This window comes from Chaetodon auriga, chromosome 4 (assembly GCF_051107435.1).
Source record: "Chaetodon auriga isolate fChaAug3 chromosome 4, fChaAug3.hap1, whole genome shotgun sequence".
Lineage (NCBI taxonomy): Eukaryota > Metazoa > Chordata > Actinopteri > Chaetodontiformes > Chaetodontidae > Chaetodon > Chaetodon auriga.
Genome location: NC_135077.1, coordinates 15,819,365 through 15,832,081, shown reverse-complemented (window position 1 = coordinate 15,832,081; position 12,717 = coordinate 15,819,365). Strand labels below are relative to the sequence as shown.

General features: G+C 42.7%; 1 protein-coding gene across 1 annotated transcript in view; it reads left to right on the top strand.

Moving 5' to 3' along the window:
- The first annotated feature begins 5,443 nt into the window (after positions 1-5,443).
- LOC143319832 (vasorin-like) overlaps positions 5,444-12,717 on the top strand; it is a 31,076-nt gene continuing 23,802 nt past the window's right edge. The window contains exon 1 of the mRNA XM_076729062.1: positions 5,444-5,659. The gene's annotated coding sequence lies outside the window, so the exon portion shown is untranslated. The remainder of the gene's footprint in view (positions 5,660-12,717) is intronic.

The following is a 12,717-nucleotide window of genomic DNA, read 5'->3' as shown; positions in this document are numbered from 1 at the left end:
CACTTGTTTTCACGGGTTTCTGTGTGTTACAATATGATTTACATACATTTATTTAAAAGTAAAGTTCTGAAAATGTGTTTCAATAAACAGCCGACTTTGCAAGCAGGTTAGCATGACTCACATATGTTTTCTGTTAGGCTGCGACCTCTAGTGGTCATAGTAATTATGGCAGGAGGAAAGGAGATAGCTGCAGTGTAAAGGGCAAGAAAGTCCACATAAGGAGGAAGGTGGGGTGGATGGATGGGTCAAACAAAAACAGAACTATCTTTTTTGTCTGTGTGAAACCAAAGTCAGCATTTATCCGTCTAAAGTTACATAACACACAAAGATCAGTAGCGTTCTAATTTTAACTCGTGATCTTTTCCTAAAGTTAACCAGGTCGTTTTGTTGGCTGAACCTAAACAAAACCTTTTCATAATGTTAATGACATGAAGATGAAGGTCCGGTATGATGAAGGTCTGGTACGCCTGTCGCTGCCACTGCAATATTGATATGTCGTTGTGGGAGTACTTAGCAATTGACCTATTCAGTCTTTCAGGTATGACGATATGTTGGAAAAACTCTTTTACATTGGCAGTATTTGAGGACCTGATGAAAACAGGCTGTCATCGCACGCCCACTCCCATACTGCGCACACACACACACACACTACCACCCTGTCTGTGCACTATCTGACCTGGTGTGTGTGCTTCTGCATGGTCGTGTGCGTGTGTGTGTGTGTGTGTGTGGCTGACAGGGTACAGGTGGCAACTTCATCATCACTGTAGAAAAGTTCTATTAATATACCAGAGTCTGAGAGGAGCACCAATACACACACACACACACACACAGAGGAAAGATGACACAGAGATATGGAGAAAGCAAAAGCAGTGCATTAAAGAGGACAAAGAAAGAGACTGTCATTATAATAAGACCCATTGTCTGGAATTTCCCTTAGGGCAGAGAGAGGCAGACACAAAGAGCATGCAAAAGACAGAGAAACAGGAATAAAAAAAGACCTGGACGCTGTTCTCGTCTTCCTTTAGTGTCCCTGGCTCAGGACCAAACGGCGAGTCTGACTGCCTCCCCTGGGGAGAGTAACTCCAGGCTTGAATTCCTTTGTGTTATTTCATGTTTTCCTCTCCGCCGCAGCAATTTCTCCCTGAAACACAGTCTGTACCAGCCCTTGTTAAAGCAACTCTGCCAATGTTTGAAATGCTGTAAAACACAGCGTATAGGCAGCTAAGTGCAGTAGACAAGTGCATGCATGCAAACAAATATGTGCATTGACTCTTTAGTATGCAAGCACACAGCAAGGTTAACACTGCCTCTGTTTTAGCCCTCTTTGTCTTATTTACATTCTGGTAAAGCAACAAGTTGAGGAGTTTGGGAGGGACTGGAGGAGAAAAGCGAGGGTCTTACACTGACAGAAGTCATTTCCGCTGTGTTGGGGAGGTCTGTGAAGGGTCAAGCCTTCCTCAGTCCGGCTGTGTGAATCACATAAACACTCAGCCTGAAACACTCCCACTTTGTACCCGACTGCAGCCCTCCTCTGCTGCTCAGGCTACGGGAGTCTCAGTCTCTTACCACTTTGTACTGAACAATTCCTTTGGCATGGAATTGTCGCATGTGTTCAATTAATAGTTAAGTCCTGCCAGACTTAAGATTCTGGATCCTTTATGGACGTGGATGGAAAAAACCCTGTTCAACCTCACCCACCCACAAAATGTTGCCACCTAAAATCTCAGTGTATCTAAACAAATGTGGATTTTTATTTGGCAAATATGCTTTTCTTTCAAACTCTATGGTCCTGGTTCACAAAGCAGGTTTTCTTTATTTGAATCTTTGGTTTAACTCAAGATAAACCCGGATGACATTGTTAGGGTTGCTTCAAAACTCAGTCCAGAGCCACAATCCTACAATGAAAACCTGTTCTCATGTCAATCAACCCCCCAAAGTCTTGGAATTAAGACCCTTGAATATGACTTTAGTGTCTTTCCCGGACTGGAGCTTCCATCATGGTCCAGAAATTGCTGGATGTAAACAAATTTGGTGCTGGTCTATCCCTAAATATACTGTATTTAATGCTATTTAATAAAAGGCACAAACTATTTTCTGAAAGTTGTTGAGAGGCCATATTGCAGTGATCACCTTTCGTGAGTTTTGCATCAAAATATGGTCTCAAGAGTTCACAGCCATGCTAGTGGCTCTGTGAGTCTGTGCTTAGGCACATCATTGCCTTGAGCTAAATGCTAACATGCGTGCAATGACAGTGCTAACAAGCTAATGTTAAGCTCACCACGTTCACCATAATTCAGCGTGGATGGTGGACTGGTTGACAGCATCTCTGGAGTAAACCCTCTTGCATGTCTTTATTCTCTATCTGACTTTTGCATAGAGTTTGGCACATACACTTCACTGAAACCTTTAATCTGAAATCAGTGGCCAACCCATCAGTTTGACATTCAGATTTCTTCCCATGAGAAAATCCCACTTTAGGGTGTCATCGTAAAGCAGCAGGTCAAACACGAGCGTGGAGGATCCAGGTTGTTGTGTTTGTTTTCTCGCACTCCCGTCGAAATCTGTTCCTCTTTCTCAAGTACACCCATGCAAACACACACATGCAGGCACACAAACACACCTAACACAAAGCAGCTCTTTAATGACCCCACGGCCCAGCTGGCCTCATTCACGGAGCTGAGCCCACTGACACTGGACATGTCCAGTGACTGAATTATCAAATATTATTAAATTTGACTCTCTTGAAGGTACAATCCGTGATTTTGTTATTGCTTCTGGTGTGCCCACAGACAAAAAGTGATGAAAAAACCTGATATTGTATTCTATAAATGTGTCTTAAGTTACCCATAAAAAGCCTTAATCAAAGACGAAGCACATCAAAAAATGCTGACGTGAGTTTTTGGAATGAGTCTTTGGGTCATTTTGTAATGTCCACTCAGTTGCCATTTTATTAGGAACACCTAGCTAAAACTATTGTAGTCCAAAACAAAAGTCTGTCAAAACTGCAATAATTCCTACTTTTTTACCCTTTTCTACACTTGGCCAAGAGCATGTTGTTTATTTTACAGTGAACACTTTGTACCACAAGCAATCATTAAAGTTCATCTTGAATTGGAATTAGTATTGTGTTTGGAATTCGTGTAGGACCAATCAGATTGCTGCTTACATCTGTTATTATTAAAAAAAATAATAATCTGATTGTGTAACAGCTTCAGTTCAGAAGTACGTCCTCGTAAAAGCAAACAGTAAATCAAACTGTCAAACTGCTGTCAGCCCAGCTCAAATTTGCCAAATGCACTAATGTGATAATCTTGTCATAAAAGTTTACTGATTTGATTCCTCATAACGCTGCAATCCAGATAAAGTGTGAAGAATAAGAATTGGCTCACTCACATCACCTTCAGCTAACTGTGAGCCCGTTCTGTGTGTTTGGATTGTGTGTGAGTCATGTAGATGGAAACAGGATTTCATCTGGACGCTGCTCATGCATGTACTGACTTGTCTGACTGACCGTCTCGTTTTAGACTCTCAGATGTCTCGCAGAGTGTGTGTGTGTGTGTGTGTGTGTGTGTGTGTGTGTGAGTGTGTGTGTTGTGTGTGTATTCAAATCCTGCATATTTAAATATGCGCATCTTGGTTTTGCTCTATTAATGGATAAGTAATGTCTGTTTTGCTGTGTATGTGTGTGTGTGTGTGTGTGTGTGTGTGTGTGTGTTCGTCACCAGCGGATAAGCCTGCACTGTCAGTGATGCTGTGAAACCTATTTTGCCAGGCTGAGGGTTGGTGAAAACGATCGGAGTTTCAGGTTTCAGCACAGCCTCGCAGTTGAATTTAGTGTCTCCGTCCACAGCTCATTTACAGCTTAGGTGACGAGCGGAAGTATTTGGTTAGTGGCACACCTGCAGTAACTTTCCCAAGACTGTGTATAAATACACACAGCTTAAAATGGAAATGCAAACTCGGAGACTGAAGTGTAAATCAAAAGAAATGCAGTAGGTGGCTGAACTTTTGTGACAAAGCTGGCATGGCTGTGTTTTTTTTTTACTTGAGCGGTCCATTCCTCCTAAGTTGTATTATAAATGTTGTCGATTGTGTTTGGCTTGTTAGTTACAACCGTTATACACATGAGTAATTTTGGAACAATGAGTCAGCAGCTTCAGTGTCATGCTCTCAAACAGGAAGCACTGACTCTTTATGGGGATTGAACCTGTGACTTTTTAGTACTTTATAGTACCACTGAAATGATGAGAAATAAAACAAAATAGTTATTGCTTGATTGTTATTTTGTCAATAGGTTTAGTCAGTTATTACTTAGTAGCAAATAGAGCTGGTAAACAAACGCTGAAACATAGATTTTTCAGTGGGCTGAATTGTTTCTACACAGAACTCCTTTCCTTTGGCTAAACAGGACAGACGACTGTGTTATTTCTTGTAATTAGCCTTCTTTGGTGTTCCAGTTGGTCAGGAATGAAGAAAAATGAAGCTTCATTTTCGTCTGCTCAGGTTTCAAAAGTGTAATGGAACTGCGGGCTGTCAGACTTCAGCATCCGGCTCTTTATACCCATAAACCCTTGTGTTATAAGGTCATTTCCTGCAGTTGATTAGGGTTTGCATTCTCACTTCCAACAAATCTCTCTGCAGTGAACTTGGAGTAAAACTGCATTATCAGGTATCATTTAGACACAGACCCAGCAGGCAGCTATTTTCAGCTAAAATCTCAGATAAACCCCTCTGTACCCCACCAGCCCAGCAATTAACTGGTGAACACAGTGGAGCATTTAGCAGCTAAACAGTCAAATTTTCCCCTCAGAACCAGTCAGTTAATGCTAATGTTGCTAAAATGCTTTAAAAAGAAAAAGCCCAAGATCAACTTCATGAGGTGCTGTGTTTACAGTTTGTAACACTGCCCCCAAGTGGCCAAAAAATCAGTTAATGCAGCTTTAAAGAGATTAACTCCAGAGCTTTAATAAAGTGCTCCAAAATGCACGTGATCACTCCTCAAGCGTCCTTGAACACAACACTGAACCCCTGAATCATATAAAACCAAAGCTTTAGCATAAGGCATACAGAACTGTACTGCTACACAATTTATACACAGGCAAATATAGTACATAACCGATTTAGGGAAATGAGAAGATTGCAAAGTTAATAGTCATCGTGCACATATAATGTAAATCTTATAGTGACGGGGTCTAACATAACTTTATAAATCAAATTTATGCAAACGTGTGTGTAATCCACAGGCGTGTCTCTCTCTAAAGGTGCAGGATGAACCATCTTTCCTGCTGCAGATTTGTTTTGCAGGTGCAGCTCGCCTCGGGGACGAGCACGGCCGCGCGCTCCGGCTTCACACGGTACCTCCCACTCCCCCAGCTTGTTTAAGTGCTCGCCTCCTTTTCCCTCAATGAGCGGTATTGTTGAGCGGTCTGTGCGCTCCTGAACGCAGGCGGACCCGGCTCTCCACAGCCAGCGGAGCGAGCGCGCTGCGGTGATACACCTTTCGGCTGAAACTCCGTGTGGACTGAGCTCTGCTGCGGTGCCAGGACAAGCTTTTGAACAGTTCCGGGCTTCGCACAGAGACACGCCGACACAGTGGATAAAAAGTTTGGGTAGAAGCTGCTGGAGCGCATTCCCGCGGACTTTGGATTACTTTACCAAGGTAAGCCTCCCCTGCGCCTCTCTCACTGTGATTTTAAACTCGCAAAGAAATGCTGAAGTGCATTTTTGTGCACAGTGCGAATGACCGAACAGATCAACAACTCTGTGTTTTCCTCAGATGACATCTATGCACTTTTGCTGCATTTACTATTAAGAGAAACCCCTCTGTGTGTTTGAGATCTGTCGGATGCGGTGTTATCGATTACGACCACAGATTGAATCGGTTGTTCTGTAAACTGTGACACTCTGAGAGGCAGTGGTAATTGATCCAGCCTCAGCTTCTTTTCGTGCCTTTATGTCAAAGCTTCCCTTGTGGACGGTGACTTTGCCCGCGTATCCTCGCATTCCTCTCCCGGCGCATGGGTCACTATCTCGGGTCAGGATCTGCGGGCCAGACGCGCTCAGGGGGGGCGCACGAACAGGAGAGACACAGAGAGGAGTGTTTCCTGCAGAGAGACGTGGAAACGGGATTAGCTCTTATCGTTTTCGTTTCTTCAGACCGTGTTTGTGTCGAACGTATCGGATTAGAAGTCGTTATCTGCCCCTCCATGGTTTGTCTCACCTCTGGCTGTTTGCTTTCACCTCAGGCTTTAATCTGTGTGATCGGCTGCTGATCCTCAGAGACAAATAAAGATATTCCCCTTGGGACATACTGGCCGTCTGCGGGTTTAATGGCGTTACTTTATAGTGTAGTGTTACCTCTGCAAGTGCGGCTCTGTGTGCATCAAGGTTTGCACACATGTACTGCCGTTATATGCTCTATATTTGTTTTTTTATGAAGCTCAAACAGTCAGTTAGTTGATTAGCCAACTGACAACGGTACAAGGCAACTATTTTACAAGCCGATTAGTCCTTTTTTCCGAGCAGATTTGTCGCTTTTTTCTTCGGAAAATGTCACCTTTGGGAATTTGTGATTTTTTTTTCCTGACTTTTTATAAGAATGGATTGAGAAAATAGTTGTTAAATTAATTAACAATGAAAATAATTTTCTTACCCTTAAGGATCTAATGTTATATTACAACAGAAGCTTAGAGACTAAATTGGCCGTGATGATGCTGAAATGATTACAGCTAAAACGAGTCTGTTGATCAGTTACTTTTTGATCATCGGTGAACAATTTAAGAGATCTAATCATCAATCTCTAATCAAGAATGAAATGCCAAATGTGAGGAATTCTGGTTCTGGTTTTGGACTGTTGGTTGGGCAAAACAAGGAAACTGAACATGTCACATTAGCTTCTGGGATGCTGCATTTATCATCGTTTTCTGTCATTTTAAAGAATGAAACATAATCTGAACAATACTTGGGAGATTAATCATTAATGGAAGAAGCAATGCCAACAAGTTGCAGCTCTAGCTGTGAAATTTGCATGTGCGTTCTTGTTTTTTGTCTTTCTTTTGTTGAGGACAGTTGTGAATTGTGCACTTGCAGACAATAAAATCACCTTTACATGTTGAAAAGAAGATAAAAAGACTATAAGTGATCTTCTCTCATGTCTATACATCATGTAAACCTGCACTTCCTGACATACATTGGCAGCACATGAGCAGTATGTGTTGTAATGCATGGCTGAGCAGTGAAATCTAAATCTAGACGGTGATATGCCAGCCATGAGCTGCTCTCTTCACCTTACCTTGCAGCTTGCTGCCTTCACTGTCAGTGGGCTCCGTAAGGAGTTTGAGTACAATAACAGCTCTCCAAATTAAAAAATTGGCAGTAGAAAAGCAAACCCAGTGAGGACTATGGGAAAAGCAAAGAAAGGTGGAGTAAGAGGGATGTGCCGAACTACGTATGGGAGAGAGCGAGGGCAAAGCAAACATTCCTGACTTGGTGTCTCAGCAATTTAATTAAGGTTTTTGTGAGATGCTGCAGCGAGCTCCTCAAGGTGAAGGCTTAACCCCGCCTCCCCCCATTTCCAGCTTGGACTAATCCCAAAGGTCAGCTAATAAGTGTTTGGGTCATGCCACCATGACAACTAAATAGAGGCAAACCCGAAGGAAAGCTCCCCAATCAGGGAGTTAATAAGCCCATGAAGGAAGTTAAGAGGTACAAGGTGAAGAGGATGGAGTCGTGGATCGTGTAGTTTGTGTGTGTGTGTGTGTGTGTGTGAGAGAGAGAGAGAGAGAGAGATAGAGAGAGAGAGAGAGAGAGAGAGAGAGAGAGAGTAGATGAGATTTCAGTTATCAGCCACACCAACTTAAAGCTCCTCCTCACAGTGGGGTTTAAGTGTACCCTGTGGTGCTCTGATGTTACACACACACACACACACACACGCACACACACACACACACACACACACACACACACACACCCTCCCCTCAGGTCAGACTTCGGTCACTGTACCAGTGCTGGGTAGATTTTATAGGGAAATGAAGTCAATGACACTTGTGGCTGAAATCCTGCTGAAACATGTTTCTGTTTTGAACTTTCACCACTTTTAAAGCGTTGATGGCTTTCTGTTGTCGTTTCGACCATCCTTCCTTTCCTGTTCTCCATGTGACGTCTTCACCGCTGCAGACAGGCTCGTTTCCAGCCTCACCCTCCTGCGCTCTTGTTCTCATTCTTGTTCAATCTGTTTTCCATCTTGGTTTTCTGCTGTTAGCCTAATTTTTGCTCCGGAATTCTCTTTTATGTGGAAAGTAGTGTCACGGTTTTTCTCTCTCAAGTGCTTATGATACCCGACCCCGTCATCAGACACAACATTGATATTGGACCTGGATTACATGCAGCTTCATCGGTTTTTTAACGTCAAATACGAACAGTTATAAATGTCCTTCTACAGTATGCACATGGCAGCCATGGTATGCTTAAGGGCAAGATCATGCATATGGAAAAAGTATGATAAGGATGATGTAACTAAATAAAAGTCAGACAGGCTGCTTCGCTAAAGAGCACGTTACTTCCTGCATTGGCACTGGAAGTCAATCGTGTGCTGGAGAATCTGCCAAAATGAATGTAATTCCTAATGACACTGGGTGATTCCAGATGTTGCTCAAATTTTTAGCAAATTGTCAAGAACAAGGCTAAAGACACAGTAAATGTCAGTGTTTCCATCAGCTGTTTTGAGAGTGGTGTCAAGAGGATGTAATCTAATCCAAAGGAGCGCTGCCAAGTCTACATGTTATAGAGCGTTATTTGGATTTTTGCTAATGTTTGGTTTTTTTGGGAGCTTTCTGGAGGAGAGACATGTAGCAGTGTGCAGTAAAATGTCAATGCTGCCTCTATCAGGAATTAAGACAAGAACAACATGCAGGAGCAGGATTAATAACAACATAATTTAAAGCTGCTAGGTGTAGAATTTGAAAATTTCTTACTTTGGTGCCACCTGGTGGTAAAATAAAGAATGACAGTGTAGTTGACAGTGAACTAAGCCAGGTGAACGGGCTAAGGCTGCACCAATTTTCAGCAGGATTGTTTGATTTTTATACTAACAAAACCTTATGGAAGAGGCAATAATTAAATACAAATTCAACACAGGTGGTTTTGGGTTAAAAAATGTCAGACTGCTGTTTTCTGTTGTTTCCATCATTTTGTTGTTAAGCACAAAATCAAGCTGCGCATAAAAATAGTGGAAGAAGTCTTGATCCTTCCGTCCCCTCGCTGGCGTACAGCTGTATTGGTGGGGTGGGCCGGCTGCTTGTTGGCTCATTTGGGAGCGTTTAAGGAAGCGGGGACGGCGCAGATGGAGCGGACGTCCAGCATCAAGCCTCTGACTGCTGATAAATCACTGTGCTCGGTTCAGTCATTATGCTGCTCAGGGCTGGTTTCCTCCTCATGCACAGGCCTACCTGGAACTCTGCAACCATACTGAAACCATTTAAAGTAACAAGCTGTTTTCATAATGGATGCTGACGATGGTCTGCTCCCTCCATTGTTCCGTTTTCGCTCAAGCGTTTGGAAAATGCATTTTTCCAAATTAACCAGTGCCAGCAAAACTGAGAGGTGCATTTCATTATTGATTAATCTCTTGATGAGTGAGAAAATGCCAATCACCATTGCCGACACCCATAAAGCAAAGTTAACATGAACCATTATTTAAATGATGGCAGTTATTGCTGAGATATTGCTAACTTTGGTTTCTGTTTTCAGCAACATAAAAAGACTCATGTTACATCTTTACAAGGTTCCCTGACACCAGAGGAATCCTAGACTCAAACCCTACAACAGGCTGAGACTGAACATGCTCACCAGAGGGGAACCTCGACTTTCCGAGAACTCGACCCCTCGCCTCCACCCTTCCAACCCCAGGGAGGGTTTAGGGGTTGCTACTCCTTTACTAACACATGAAGCGTGTCTCTAAGTACCTTCCCCCCTCATCCTCAGAGTGTGTTGTATAAACACAGCGGTTCAGTAGGAAGGTAAAGAGCGTGACACATATAGACTCCTCGTAACATTCCTCTACGGTACCAGGAGGCACCGGGACAGAAGATGCCTCCAACGGCAGGTCTGTGGTCAGATTACCCAATGCAGAAATACCAGGCTGAGATTATGAACGTGATTGACCTTTTGATAACCTAACATCAGCAGTTTACCCCTCAGTTCGCTTAATGAAGTGTGAAAAGAAAAAGCACACTTTTAATGCAGACTGTGCGGTACATTTAGACCAGTTGTGATATGTTGGATTTATTTTAAACACATACTGAGCAGCTAATCAAAAGAGAAAAGCAGTAGTCTTACAGAATAGAAGACGCCTTTTTGACCGGGTTTAGGGGCAATTTTTACAGTTTTACACAAGAAAACATGATTGCAATCTCACATTTTTAAAAAATCTTAATGTGCTTGACTTGTGCAATAGGCTAGTAATAAAAGCCTGCACAGCACAGCTTGCATGCCTGTCACTGTCATGCATATTCAGTGTCAGACGCTTCAACTAAGTGGAGCGCTGACATCTAGTTTAATAATACAATTCAGCACAACCACAGCAGAAAAGTCAGCAAAGTACTTCATCGGCTCCACTTGCATCTCTTGACATCAGCCTGATATCTGCAAGCAGCTGGCCAGCTAACGTTAGCTACCGGCCACAAAGCAGGGGGAAGTAGAATCTGCACATTGTTCAGTCTTCATACATCATGAACAAACTGAAACTGAGAGCTCATAGCAGCGGGTCGAGTCATTTTTCTGTCTGCCCACATCACTTGGAGATCGCCGAGTCAGCTAGCCACAAATCAAGTCAGCTAACGTAGCCAGCTGTCATCTACGTTCCTTTCTGACTGACAGTAACCTTTTGTGTGCACAATGTAATGACTTGATTTTCACAGTGTTTGTGTTTGTGCCAAAACAAACATTTTGATTAACAGAATTAATTCCCTGTAGCGCCCAGGCCTAGTTTAACAGAGTCGTCTCCAGGGCTTAACAAAGAAGACATGCCCAGGCTTTTTGCAGTAATTCACACATTTTTTATTCCAGTAGTTTCAAAACGATATACGCATTTAACCATTGAAATGTGTTGCTGAATGAAACGAATTTGGAGAATTCATAATCTGAAGATGCATTAATTTAACAAACGTGGAAACCAAACATTAAACATGTTTTTCCTTTCTGTGTGAGAACCTGGAGAAGCAGCAACTGTATATACGGAAAGCTTTTATATTCTGACTCGACACCTAATCTGTCTGAAGTCTTTATGATAACACGTCCCTCTGCCCCCGTCCTCCAACAGCAGCCATACCCGAGGGCGAGGGGAGGTGTGAGTGTGAGCTCTGGTGTTGGGGGTGGTGTGGTAGATTAGGGGAAGCCCACCTTACAGCCCCATTTTTCTGAGCCCCTTTCTCTGTTTTTATCCCTGAGGGCACATAGTATAGTTGTGTAGACGCACACACAAACACACACACACTGGAAGTGGATGGTGGCCTGGGGGCTTCAGGGCCTCACAAAGCACTTCAAAGGGTGGAGGTCTGGATCTGTGATGTCCTGAACCACTTGAAGGCACAACAGGTGAAGAGAGAAGCCGCCTGACAAACAGAAGCTCAGCGGGGGTTTTGGTTACATTGGAGGCGTGCGCTCAAGTCCACACTCGTGTGTAGCACGTCGCCTGTGTCAGGCTGTGTGAGAGATTATTGAGCCACAGGTACCTCAGGTGTAAGTGAAGGGGAATGTGATGTGTGTCTGCATTGAGGTGCACATGTGGTATCATGTTTAGATGTACACTTGACATGTGAACCCTGCGTCTGTGCAGCAACAGGTCTGTGTTTGTCTTTAAAATCTCTTTAAATTGCATTTTTGTATAGATGTTAATGCAGACAAACTAACCACCAGCAAGATCACTGTTTAAGATAATGCTAATTTATCAAAAGAAGTCAAATCCTAAACTGAGCTAAATTTGTTTTGAAAGTTATTTATTTAGAGAAGTTACATACAACTGTTGATTCGTGAGCGACAAATTACTTGCATTTTAACATGAAGTTTGGATCAGAAATCTAGCCATTAAAACCTCATTCAACAGTTTATGTAAAAAAAAAAAAAAACTTTCAATCACATTTAGTCCAATGTACGATATGGACCGAGATGTCTTTTGACTTGGAAATCAATCAGCGCTTACTTGAAATATTAACTGAACATCATGAAAATATACAGTTCAAGTGTTGCAGAGAGAGATGATGTGATTGGTTTAGAAAAGAGTGCAGTGAACACAGAATGCATCAGACTGAGCATAACTATGGGAAGAATGTGGAATGAACGAACTTTGAGGAGAAATATTAGGTGTGTGTGAGGAATTTATACAAACACGTGGTACAGACATGGCAGGAGAGTGTTAGCATGTCAGAGAATTGATATATTATTCATCTGTGCTATGATAAATTGCCACATGTAACTTTGCAAAAGTCCAGTCACACCAGGAAGTGGCACAGCACATTCATCTGCATCCAAATATGTGGTGACTGCTAACTGTTAACATTCATGCTAGTGCCAGTCAGTTCTCCAAGGTTCGCTCCATTTTCTCTCCATTGTGCCGTTGAGCACCCCAGGGGGCATTTTGTTTGCTCAAGAAAGAGTTGCTGACTTAATTCGGTCTCTAAGTTGACAAAGTTTATTCAGAACATGTATTTATACCAAAGACTT